At 40.4% G+C, this 11,227-nt stretch overlaps 1 non-coding gene across 1 annotated transcript; it reads left to right on the plus strand.

Annotated features, from left to right (window-relative positions):
• Positions 1 to 3,698: 3,698 nt before the first annotated feature.
• Positions 3,699 to 3,908, plus strand: LOC118147658 (small nucleolar RNA U3). Its single transcript, XR_004734094.1, has one exon. It is a non-coding gene; the product is annotated as a small nucleolar RNA U3 (small nucleolar RNA).
• Positions 3,909 to 11,227: the final 7,319 nt, after the last annotated feature.

Raw genomic sequence — 11,227 nt, forward strand, 5'->3', positions numbered from 1 at the left:
AATGGAAAAACTTTCCATGCTCATGAACAGAAATAATTAGTATCATGAAAATGGCCATACTGCCCAAAGTAATTTAGATTCAATGCCATTCCCATTAAATTACTATTGACATTCTTCACAGAATTAGAAAAATATACTTTAAAATTCATATGGAAACAAAAAGAACCCATATAGCCAAGGCAATTCTATGCAAAAAGAACAAAGTTGGAGGCATCACACTACCTGACTTTAAACTACACTACAAGGCTACAGTAACCAAAACAGCATTGTACTGGTACCAAAACAGACACATTAACAGATGGAACAGAATAGAGAACTCAGAAGTAAGACTGCATATCTACAACCATCTCATCTTCAACAAACCTGACAAAAACAAGCAAAGGAGAAAGGATTTTCTATTTAATAAATGATGCTGCAAGAACTAACTAGTCATATGCAGAAAATTGAAACTGGACCCCTTCCTTGCACTTTATGCAAAAATTGCCTCAAGATGGTTTAAAGATTTAAATGTAAAACCCAAAACTATAAAATCCCTAGCAGAAAATCTAGGCAATACCATTCAGGACATAGGCAAGGGCAAAGATTTCACAATGAAGATGCCAAAAGCAATTGCAACAAAAAACTCATTAAAAAGTGAGCTAAGGACATGAACAGACACTTCTCAAAAGAAGAAATGTATGTAGCCAGCAAACATGAAAAATTAACTCAGCATCACTGATCATTAGAGAAATGCAAATCAAACCACAGTGAGATACCATCTCACACCAGTCAGAATGGGTGATGATTAAAGTCAAGGAACAACAGATGCCAGCAAGGCTGCAGAGAAATAGGAACATTTTTACACTGTTGGTGGGAATGTAAATTAGTTCAACCATTGTGGAAGACAGTGTGGAGATTCCTCAGAGACCTAGAACCAGAAATACCATTTGACCCAGCGATCCCACCACTGGATATATATTCAAATGAAAATAAATCATTCTATGGTAAGGATACATGCACACATATGTTCATTGCAGTACTGTTCATAATAGCAAATACATGGAATCTAAATGTCCATCAGTGATAGACTGGATAAGGAAAATATGATACATATACACCATGGAATACTATGCAGCCATAAAAAGAAATGAAATCATGTCTTTTGCAGGGACATGGTTGGCGCTAGAAGCCATTATCCTCAGCCGACTAAGACAGGACACCACATGTTCTCACTTATAAGTGGGAGCTGAACAATGTGAATACATGGACACAGGGAGAGCAACAATACACAATGAGGCCTGTTGGGGGAGGGTAGGGAGGGAGGCAGGAGAGCATCAGGAAAAATAGCTAATGCATGCTGGGCTTAATACCGAGGTGATGGATTGATAGTGCAGCAAACCACCATTGCACATGTTTACCTATGTAACAAACCTGCACATCTTGCACATGTACCTTGGTACCTAAAATAAAATAAAATTTTAAAAATAAAATAAAATTAATATAAGTTATTTCTTACCCAGAGTAGGCTTATGGTAAGTATGTTTTTTGGAAGTCTATTCTTTCTTATCTTCTTTACTGAGTTAAGGCCACAGATCTTAGGCTTTGAGTCACAGATAACTAAAATCTAAACAAAATTGAAAATATTCCCCAAAGGGGACAAAAGTGCACTTGTGCACACACACACACACACACACACTCTCTCTCTCTCTCACACATGCATACTTTTTTTAACCTAAAATTTCAGAGCCTTAAAGATTATCTGAAAGCTCAGTCATAACCATTAAAGATCTATCTATGAAAACAGATGAAGAATTCCTATTCGGGGGAATTTCAAGGTTTTACTTCTTGAAGTATCAGAATCACCGGTTGTATCTGTGCTAGCTAGAGTACCTGACAAGGAAGAAGTACATTCGTAAAAGTGTGAATTAACTAAGGTGAATTCCTAGGCATCTTGAAATCCTTTTAGGATCCAGAATGATGAATGAATGGATTGTGGAAAAGCAGCACGTCAGCCATCCATTAGGATAGCTTTGCGTTCCCTTGGTGAGCAGATCTATACCGGTGGTTCTTCCGGTTACTTTGAGGATAGTGGGTTTTGCTTTGGAAAATGTGATTGATGTGGCTATGCCTCCATGCACACATCATTAGTCTGTGGCGGGTAAGCTCAGATGGTCAGAGCACTGTGCTAATGAGGCGAAGGTTAGGGGTTCAGTGCCCATGTGGGCTACTTAGCTTTTGTCTCATTCATGTCCCCAGACTACTCCCAACACAGGCCACCTGTCTTGAAGATGTGTATCTATAGTCAGGGGAAAGAGCCATGTGCAAGAGTTTGGCTGGATCACTACAAATCTATCATGACTCTGGGAAATCAACCGCTGTGTGAGCTCCTGTCTATTGATGAGGGAACACGCCTTCATTTAAAAGGAACAGTAAGCATAATTCTCAATGCACACATGGTCTCAATGGAGTGTATTTTGTAAATAACTTGTTAAATTGTCACTTAATTTTACACAGCTAGAAAATAGGTAACCAAGTGAGATGACGTTTGACAAAACAGTGGTGAGGTGCCCTTCACTCAGGCAAGTGAAACATGAATATTTACTTATATACAGAGGAGTGCACACCAGCATTCAGGCTGCAGAAAATTCACTTCACAAAAAGCAACTACGGAAGCTCTTGAATCATTTAATAGGTGAATCTTTGATTAAGTGTTATCAAAATAATAGTTGAATTCAACAGAATTTTTCATCTTCATATTTCTTTTATAAAGCGAAGCACATGTTTGCACCCAAAACTTCCTTACCTTACCCTCATTTTGGGTAAGAGCACTATGATCTGACACAAGCCAGGGGTCAGGAAATTACCCTTAGGTCCTCCCTGACCCTCGGCTCTTCATCTCCCAAACCTAAAGGAAGCTGAGAGGTTTAGTTTTAACTCCTTCATGGCTCTCATATCTGTCCCTCCCCCTTTCTTATTATCAAGATTTCAGCTCTAACCCTGGTGCTTTCCTGACTGGACCACTGGAGCACACAGCTAACTAAGCTTTCATCCTTCCTGATCACTGAGGATAATTTCTAAGCATGAGCTTTACAAGTTGACTATCTGTGTTCAAACCCAAAATCTACCATTTACTAGCTGTGTAAAGTTACTTGCATATAGCCAGAAGGCTATACACTTCCTTAACTAAATCTAGCTAGAGTGCAACTTCTAGAAAAATGTAACTTTTAGCCTGTGCTTCCATTTATGTTTACCTGTAAATTAGGGACAAAAATAATAACAGGCTCATGGGATTTTTGTAATGATGTATATTGGTTGATTTTACAAAAGATGTTTAGAAACTTGCTTGAAATATAATATCCACTTAATAAATGTTATTTGCTATTATTATTGCTAATTAATTCATCCTTATCATTTCTGTATTTACAGCATGGATTGACTCAAGGTGTATTGTTCTGAATCTTACCGTTAAGACTTCCTCAACAAGTTACCGACCTTCTGATTGAGTCTCCTCATCAGCTGAAATGTTTACTCCTATAGAGTTAATGACAGTGTCTGTGTTAGAGGATTTGGTCAAGATGAAATTAGATATTGCAATGGAGTGCTGAGGACAACAGCTGACATACTTAAAATGCTTGCTAAATGTGTACAAGTACACAAGGTCTGTTTTATTAATAAAAACCAACATCTATGTCACTCTCTTGTTTCCAGTTATGTGATGCAAGACTGTTCTAGGGATAATTTCTGTAGTTCAGTCTCAGAGAAGATTCTCTGACAGTGTGCAGCACTGGAAACTGCAAGAAGGAGGCACAGCAATCTCTCCTGAGCGGGGAGCCTGCACTGAGTGCTGTTTTGTTGCGGCTGCTGTTTGCCACTGTCGATCGTTCTCCTCTTTCAGGAGAGTAAGAAGGGAAGGATGCAGTCTGAGTGGTTTCCATTAGGACTTTGAAAAACAATCATGTAATAGTTCCTCATTGAATATAGTCACCAGCATGTTAGAAGCTGTAAACCCTTTGTAACACAACAAATTTCAAGTAGCTGTAAATGCTCTAAATACTTATGTGAGACTTCAGCAACACCGTAGACCCATCTATCGCAGAGAACTCCACCTCTTGATGTGAAAGTATATATAAATATGTTGAAAACAGGTAACAATGCACAAACAAATTCAAAAGACAAAAGGAACCCTCCCAGTACTAGAATGTCAAAGCTCATGCAAAAATAGAGCAGACGCCACCACTGTTCACAGGAGTTTTCCTGATACAGACTCTAAGGCTGGGGGTGGTGACTTCAACACCCACACTGGAACAGGTGAGGAAATCTCTCACCGAAGTAGGTGTAGATCTGGAATAGCATTGTTTGTTTATTTTGGACAGAGTTTCCTTCTTATTGCCCAGGCTGGAGAGGAATGGTGCTATCTCAGCTCACTGCAACCTCTGCCTCCCAGATTCAAGCAATTCTCTTGCCTCAGCCCCCCAAGTAGCTAGAATCACAGACATGCACCACCATACCAAGCAAATTTTTTTTATTTAGTAGAGATGGGGTTTCACCATGTTTATCAGGCTGGTCTCAAATGCCTGACCTCAGGTGATCCACCCCACTTGGCCTCCAAAAGTGCTTGGGTTACAGGCATGCGCCACCACACATGGCCCTGGAATAGCTATTTTTATAAAGCTAAGACTGTTCATGTCATGCAAAGAGAAATTAATTCCACTCACCAACCTGTGGAGACAGCAACATAACTTTCTCCCTACTGGCAACTATGAAAGAGAAAAAAGTCTCTTGCAAGAAATCAAAACACCAACTCTGTGCCATGACTACATGGGAAGCCCAAATTTATTTTATTATCCAGGTGTAGGGAGCCTTAAACAAGATTTTATCTGAAATATGAGATGCCAAGAAATCTAAAATAAAAGAAAAGTAAAGCTGCTTTGTTGGGACAGCTGTGCAACGAGGGTGAGAGCATATGACTCCTCCTACCAAAAAGAACCCACCAGATTCAAATCATAACTAAAGAACAAGAAATGTGCAAAAAGCTGGCATTTTTAGTAACAGTCTTTAAAAACATCAAGAAAATAAAATTGTGGTAATTAATATGTTTAAAAACATTGGATAGGTTAAACAGCAGATTAGATAAAGCTGACAAAAGACTCGATAAACTGGAAAACAATTCTGAGGGAAAATCCCCTCAAAATGCAGCACAAATAAATAAGAAATATAAAGTGTCAAAAAAATTAAACAACAGAAATAATGTCCCATATTCATCTAAGAAGAAATACATCAAGTAAAAAGATATTTGAAGAAAAGATAATTGATTATTTTGCAGAACTGAAGAAAATCTGATTAGAAAAGCACCGCAATTCCCAAGCAAGTAAAAATAAGTTTGTATCTAGACCCATCAAAATAAAATTAGAAAACATAAAAACAAAGGAAATATCTTAAAGATAATTAGAAAAAACATAGAGATTACCCACAAAGGAAGCACATGCTGCTGACTGCAGGCATCGCTTCATCTATCACAAAGTCAGAAAAATGTAGAACTTGTTAACCTACAGGCAGTTAAACTGTTATTTACAAGCAAAAGTAAAATAAAGATGGATTTAGAGAGTATAGCATTCATATACTGTTATTCAAAAATACCAAAGAACACATTTAACAGAAACAGAATAGGCTGGGCATGGTGGCTCATGCCTGTAATCCCAGCACTTTGGGAGGCTGAGGCGGGTGACTCACATGAGGTCAGGATTTCCAGACCAGCCTAGCCTACATGGTGAAACCCTATCTCTACCAAAAATAGAAAAAATTAGGTGGGTGTGGTGCTGTGCACCTATAATCCAGGCCACTCAGAAGGCTGAGGCAGGAGAATCACTTGGGCCAGGGAGGCGGAGGTTGCAATGACCCTGGATGGTGCCACTGCACTCCTGCCTGGGCAATAAGAGCAAAACTCCATCTCAAAAGAAAAAGAAAGAAAGAGAAAGAGGAAGAAAGAAAGGAAGGGAGGAAAGAGAGAGAGAGAGAGAGAAAGGAAAGAAAGAAAGAAAGAAAAGAAAGAGAGAAAGAGAAAGAAAAAGGAAGGAAGGAAGGAAACAATACAGAAGAATGAAAAGTGTTAAAAGTGTACCTAAAATTGGAAAGCTTAAAAACAAAGATTCAAAATCCCAGTCAACAATAGCATAGAAAAAGATAGAGGGGCCAATAAACCCTAAAGGATTTAGTTCCTCTTAGAGTAGAAATGTTGGGGAGGGGATTCAAGAGGCGCAGTGAGAACAACCCAGGATTGAAGCTCTTGGTGAATGCGCGGAGAGGGTGAGTCAGGGCTGCATTTCCAGACGTATCTTTGTTGCCCACAGAACGGGGAAATTCCCAGGTATAAACGAGACGCGGGATGCCAGGCAGAGGCTTTGGCTGGTGCAGCCGGCAGCCGGTGTAGCCGGCGGCTGGCACTGTAGCGCAGCGGTGCTACACAGTGCTCCACACAAAGCGCACTGGTCCAGGTGCCCTCTTGAACTGGCAATCTGAGACTTCAGAGGGCTGAACTTGAGACTGAATGGGACTTGGACAGTGAGCCAAGCCAGGAAATTTCAGGGAAACAGTGTTTGGGGTAGCGCAGTGGGACAAACAAAACGGCGATTCCAAACGCTCCGGATGGAGAGGTTCCCTGAGGGCACAGCTGAACCCAGAACGGTGCAGCTCCGTGGGGGAGGGGGGTCCGCCATTACCGAGGCAATCCATCCCTACTGAGGTACACGCCCATTGCGGACACAGCCTGCCGTTGCCGAGGCAACCCGCTACAACAGAGAGACTCCGCTGCAGGGCGTAGCCCGTGGCAGCAGAGCGGAGACTGCAGCAGCAGGGCAGAACCTGCAGAAACAGGGCAAACCTCACACCAGCAGGGTGGAGCCTCGGCAGGCAAATAGTGACTAGACTGCCTCCTAGCTGTGCAGGACAGCAAAATGGACACTCACAAAGAAAGCCCCAATCCATCTGAGACAGAGCATCTGAGAAAAAAAGGGTATTTTTATGAGTTCTGCTGCAGCAGAATTAAACGTAGCAGCCTAACAGCCCTGAATGAACAACAGAGCCCACAGCTCAGCACTTGAGCTCCTATAAAGTACAGACTGTCTCCTCAAGCAGCTCCCTGACCCCTCTATATCCAAAAGACTGACATTTGGCAGGCATCATTCTGGGACAAAGATAGCAGAAAAAGAAACTGGTAGCATCCCTCACTGTTCCACAGCTGCTATAGGTGCACCCCAGACAAGCAGGGCCTGGAGTGGACCTCAGCAGTCATACAGTGGAGGGGCTAGACTGGTAGAAGGAAAACCAAGTAATAGAAATACTTCATCATCAACAATCTGGGCATCCACTCAGAGACCCAATCAAAAAGTCAGCAACTACACAGACAACAGGTGGATAAATCCACAAAGATGGAAAGAAACCAGCGCAAAAAGGAGGAAAACACCCGAAACCAGAACACCTCACCTCCTAGAAAGGACCAAAACTCCTCACCAGCAAGGGAACAAAGCGGGACGGAGAATGACTGTGACAAAATGATGGAATTAGATTTTAGAAGGTGGATAATGAGAAACTTTTGTGAGCTAAAAGAACATGTTTTGAATCAATGCAAAGAAACTAAGAACCTTGAAAAAAGATTTGAGGAAACGATAACAAGAATGGATAACTTAGAGAGGAATATGAATGAATTACAGGAGCTGAAAAACACAATATGAGAACTTCGCGAAGCATGCACAAGTTTCAACAGCCAAACTGACCAAGCAGAAGAAAGGAAATCAGAAGTCGAAGATCAACTCAATGAAATAAAACAAGAAACCAAGATCAGAGAAAAAAGCGTAAAAAGGAATGAACAAAGTCTCCAAGAAATGTGGGACTATGTGAAGAGACCTAACCTACGTATGATAGGTGTACCAGAATGTGACGAAGAGAATGAATCCAAGCTGGAAAATACTCGTCAGGACATTATCCAGGAAAATTTCCCCCACCTAGCAAGACAGCCAACACTTAAATGAAGGAAATACAGAGAATATCACAAAGATATTCCGCAAGAAGAGCAACCCCAAGGCACATAATCGTCAGATTCACAAGGTTGAAATAAAGGAGAAAATACCAAGGGCAGCCAGAGAGACAGGTCGGGTCACCCACAAACAGAAGCCCATCAGACTCACAGCAGATCTCTCGGCAGAAACACTACAAGCAAGAAGAGAGTGAGGGCCAATATTCAACATCCTTAAAGAAAAAAACTTTCAACCCAGAATTTCATATGCAGCCAAACTGAGCTTCGTAAGTGAAGGAAAAAAAAATCCTTTGCGAACAAGCAAGTACTCAGAGATTTTGTCACCACCAGGCCTGCTTTACAAGAGCTCCTGAAAGAGGCACTACACATAGAAAGGAACAACCAGTACCAGCCATTCCAAAATCACACTAAATGCTAAAGGGCATCAAGATAATGAAGAATCTACAACGACTAACGGGCAAACCAGCCAGCTAGCATAGAAATCGCAGTATCAAATTCACACATAACAATATTAACCCTAAATGTAAATGGACTAAATGCACCAATCAAAAGACACAGACTAGAAAATTGGATAAAAATCCAAAACCCAGCAGTGTGCTGTATCCAGGAAACCCATCTCACATGCAAGGATACACAAAGGCTCAAAATAAAGGGATGGAGGAAGATTTACCAAGCAAATGGAGAGCAAAAAAAAGCAGGAGTTGCAATTCTCATCTCTGATAAAATAGACTTTAAAGCAACAAAGATCAAAAGAGACAAAGAAGGCCATCACATAATGGTAAAAGGATCGATACAACAAGAAGAGCTAACAATCCTAAAAATATATGGACCCAATACAGGAGCGCCCAGATACATAAGGAAAGTTCTTAATGACTTACAAAGACACTTAGACTCCCACACAATAATAGTGGGAGATTGTAACACTCCACTGTCAATATTAGACAGATCAACCAGACAGAAAATCAACAAGGATATCCAGGGCTTGAACTCAGACCTGGAGCAAGCAAACCTGATAGACATTTACAGAACTCTTCACCCCAAATCCACAGAATATACATTCTTCTCAGCACCACATCACACCTACTCTAAAATTGACCACGTAATTGGAAGTAAAGCACTGCTCAGCAAATGCAAAACAACTGAAATCATAACAAACAGTCTCTCAGACCATAGTGCAATCAAGTTAGAACTCAGAATTCAGAAACCAACCCAGAACCACACAGCTTCATGGAAACTGAACAACTGGCTCTTGAATGTTGACTGCATAAATAATGAAATGAAGGCAGAAATAAAGAAGTTCTTCGAAACCAATGAGAACGAAGACATAACATGCCAGAATCACTGGGACACATTTAAAGCAGTCTCTAGAGGAAAATATATAGCAATAAGTGCCCATATGAGGAGAACGTAGAGATCAAAAATTGACACCCTATCGTCAAAATTGAAAGAGCTAGAGGAGCAAGATCAAAAAATCTCAAAACCTAGCAGAAGACAAGAAATAACTAAGATCAGAGCTGAGCTGAAGGAGATTGAGACACGAAAAACCCTTCAAAAAATCAATAAATCCAAGAGCTGGTTTTTTGAAAAGATCAACAAAATAGACAGACCACTAGCCAGATTGATTAAAAAGAAAAGAGAGAACAACCAAATAGATGCAATAAAAAATGATAAAGGGGAAATCACCACAGATTCCACAGAAATTCAAACCATCATCAGAGAATATTACAAACAACTCTATGCACATAAACTAGTAAACCTGGAAGAAATGGAAAAATTCCTGGACTCCTGTGCCCTCCCAAGCCTAAACCAGGAGGAAGCTGAAACTATGAATAGACAAATAACAAGGGCAGAAGTCGAGGCAGAAATTAAGAGCCTACCACACAAAAAAAGCCCAGGTCCAGATGGGTTCACAGCCGAATTCTACCAGACACACAAAGAGGAGCTGGGACAATTCCTTCTGAAACTCTTCCAAATAATCCAAAAGAGGGAATCCTTCCCAAATCATTTTATGAGACCAATATCATCCTGATACCAAAACCCGATAGAGACCCAACAAGAAAAGAAAACTTCAGGCCAATATCCAAGATGAACATAGATGCAAAAATCTTCAATAAAATATTGGCAAGCCGATTGCAACAGCAAATCAAAAAACTTATCCATCATGATCAAGTAGGATTCATCCCAGGGATGCAAGGCTGGTTCAACATACGCAAGTCTATAAATGTAATTCACCACATAAACAGAACCAAAAACAAAAACCACATGATTATCTCAATTGATGCAGAGAAGGCATTCGACAAAATTCAACAGCCCTTTATGCTAAAAACCCTCAATAAACTCGGTATCCATGGAACGTATCTCAAAGTAATAAAAGCTATTTATGACAAACCAACAGCCAATATCATACTGAATGGGCAAAAACTGGAAGCATTCCCTTTGAAATCCAGCACTAGACAAGGATGCCCTCTTTCACCACTCCTATTCAATATATTACTGGAAGTTCTAGCCAGAGCAATCAGGCAGGAAAAAGAAATAAAGAGTATTCAAATAGGAAAGGTGGAAGCCAAATTGTCTCTATTTGCAGACGACATGATAGCATACCTAGAAGACCCCATTGCCTCAGCCCAAAAACTCCTGAAACTGATAAACAACTTCAGCAAAGTCTCAGGACGTAAAATCAATGCACAAAAATCACAAGCATTCCTCTACACCAATAACAGACTTAAAGAAAGCCAAATCAAGAATGAACTGCCATTCACAGTTGCTACAAAAAGAATAAAATACCTAGGAATACAACTCACAAGGAACGTAAGGGACCTCTTCAAGGAAAACTACAAACCACTGCTCAACGAAATAAGAGAGGACACAAACAGATGGAGAAATATTCCATGTTCATGGTTAGGAAGAATTAATATCGTGAAAATGGCTATACTGCCCAAAGTAATTTACAGAATCAATACTATCCCCATCAAGCTACCATTGACTTTCTTCACAGAACTGGAAAAAAACACCATGAACTTCATATGGAAACAAAAGAGAGCCCGCATAGCCAAGTCAATTCTAAGCAAAAAGAACACAGCGGGGGGCATCACACTACCGGATTTCAAACTATACTACAAGGCTACAGTAATCAAAACAGCATGGTACTGGTACCAAAACAGAGATATAGATCAATGGAACAGAACAGAGGCATCAGAGGCAACACAACATAGCTACAAC

This window comes from Callithrix jacchus, chromosome 14, assembly GCF_049354715.1.
Source record: "Callithrix jacchus isolate 240 chromosome 14, calJac240_pri, whole genome shotgun sequence".
Taxonomy (NCBI): domain Eukaryota; kingdom Metazoa; phylum Chordata; class Mammalia; order Primates; family Cebidae; genus Callithrix; species Callithrix jacchus.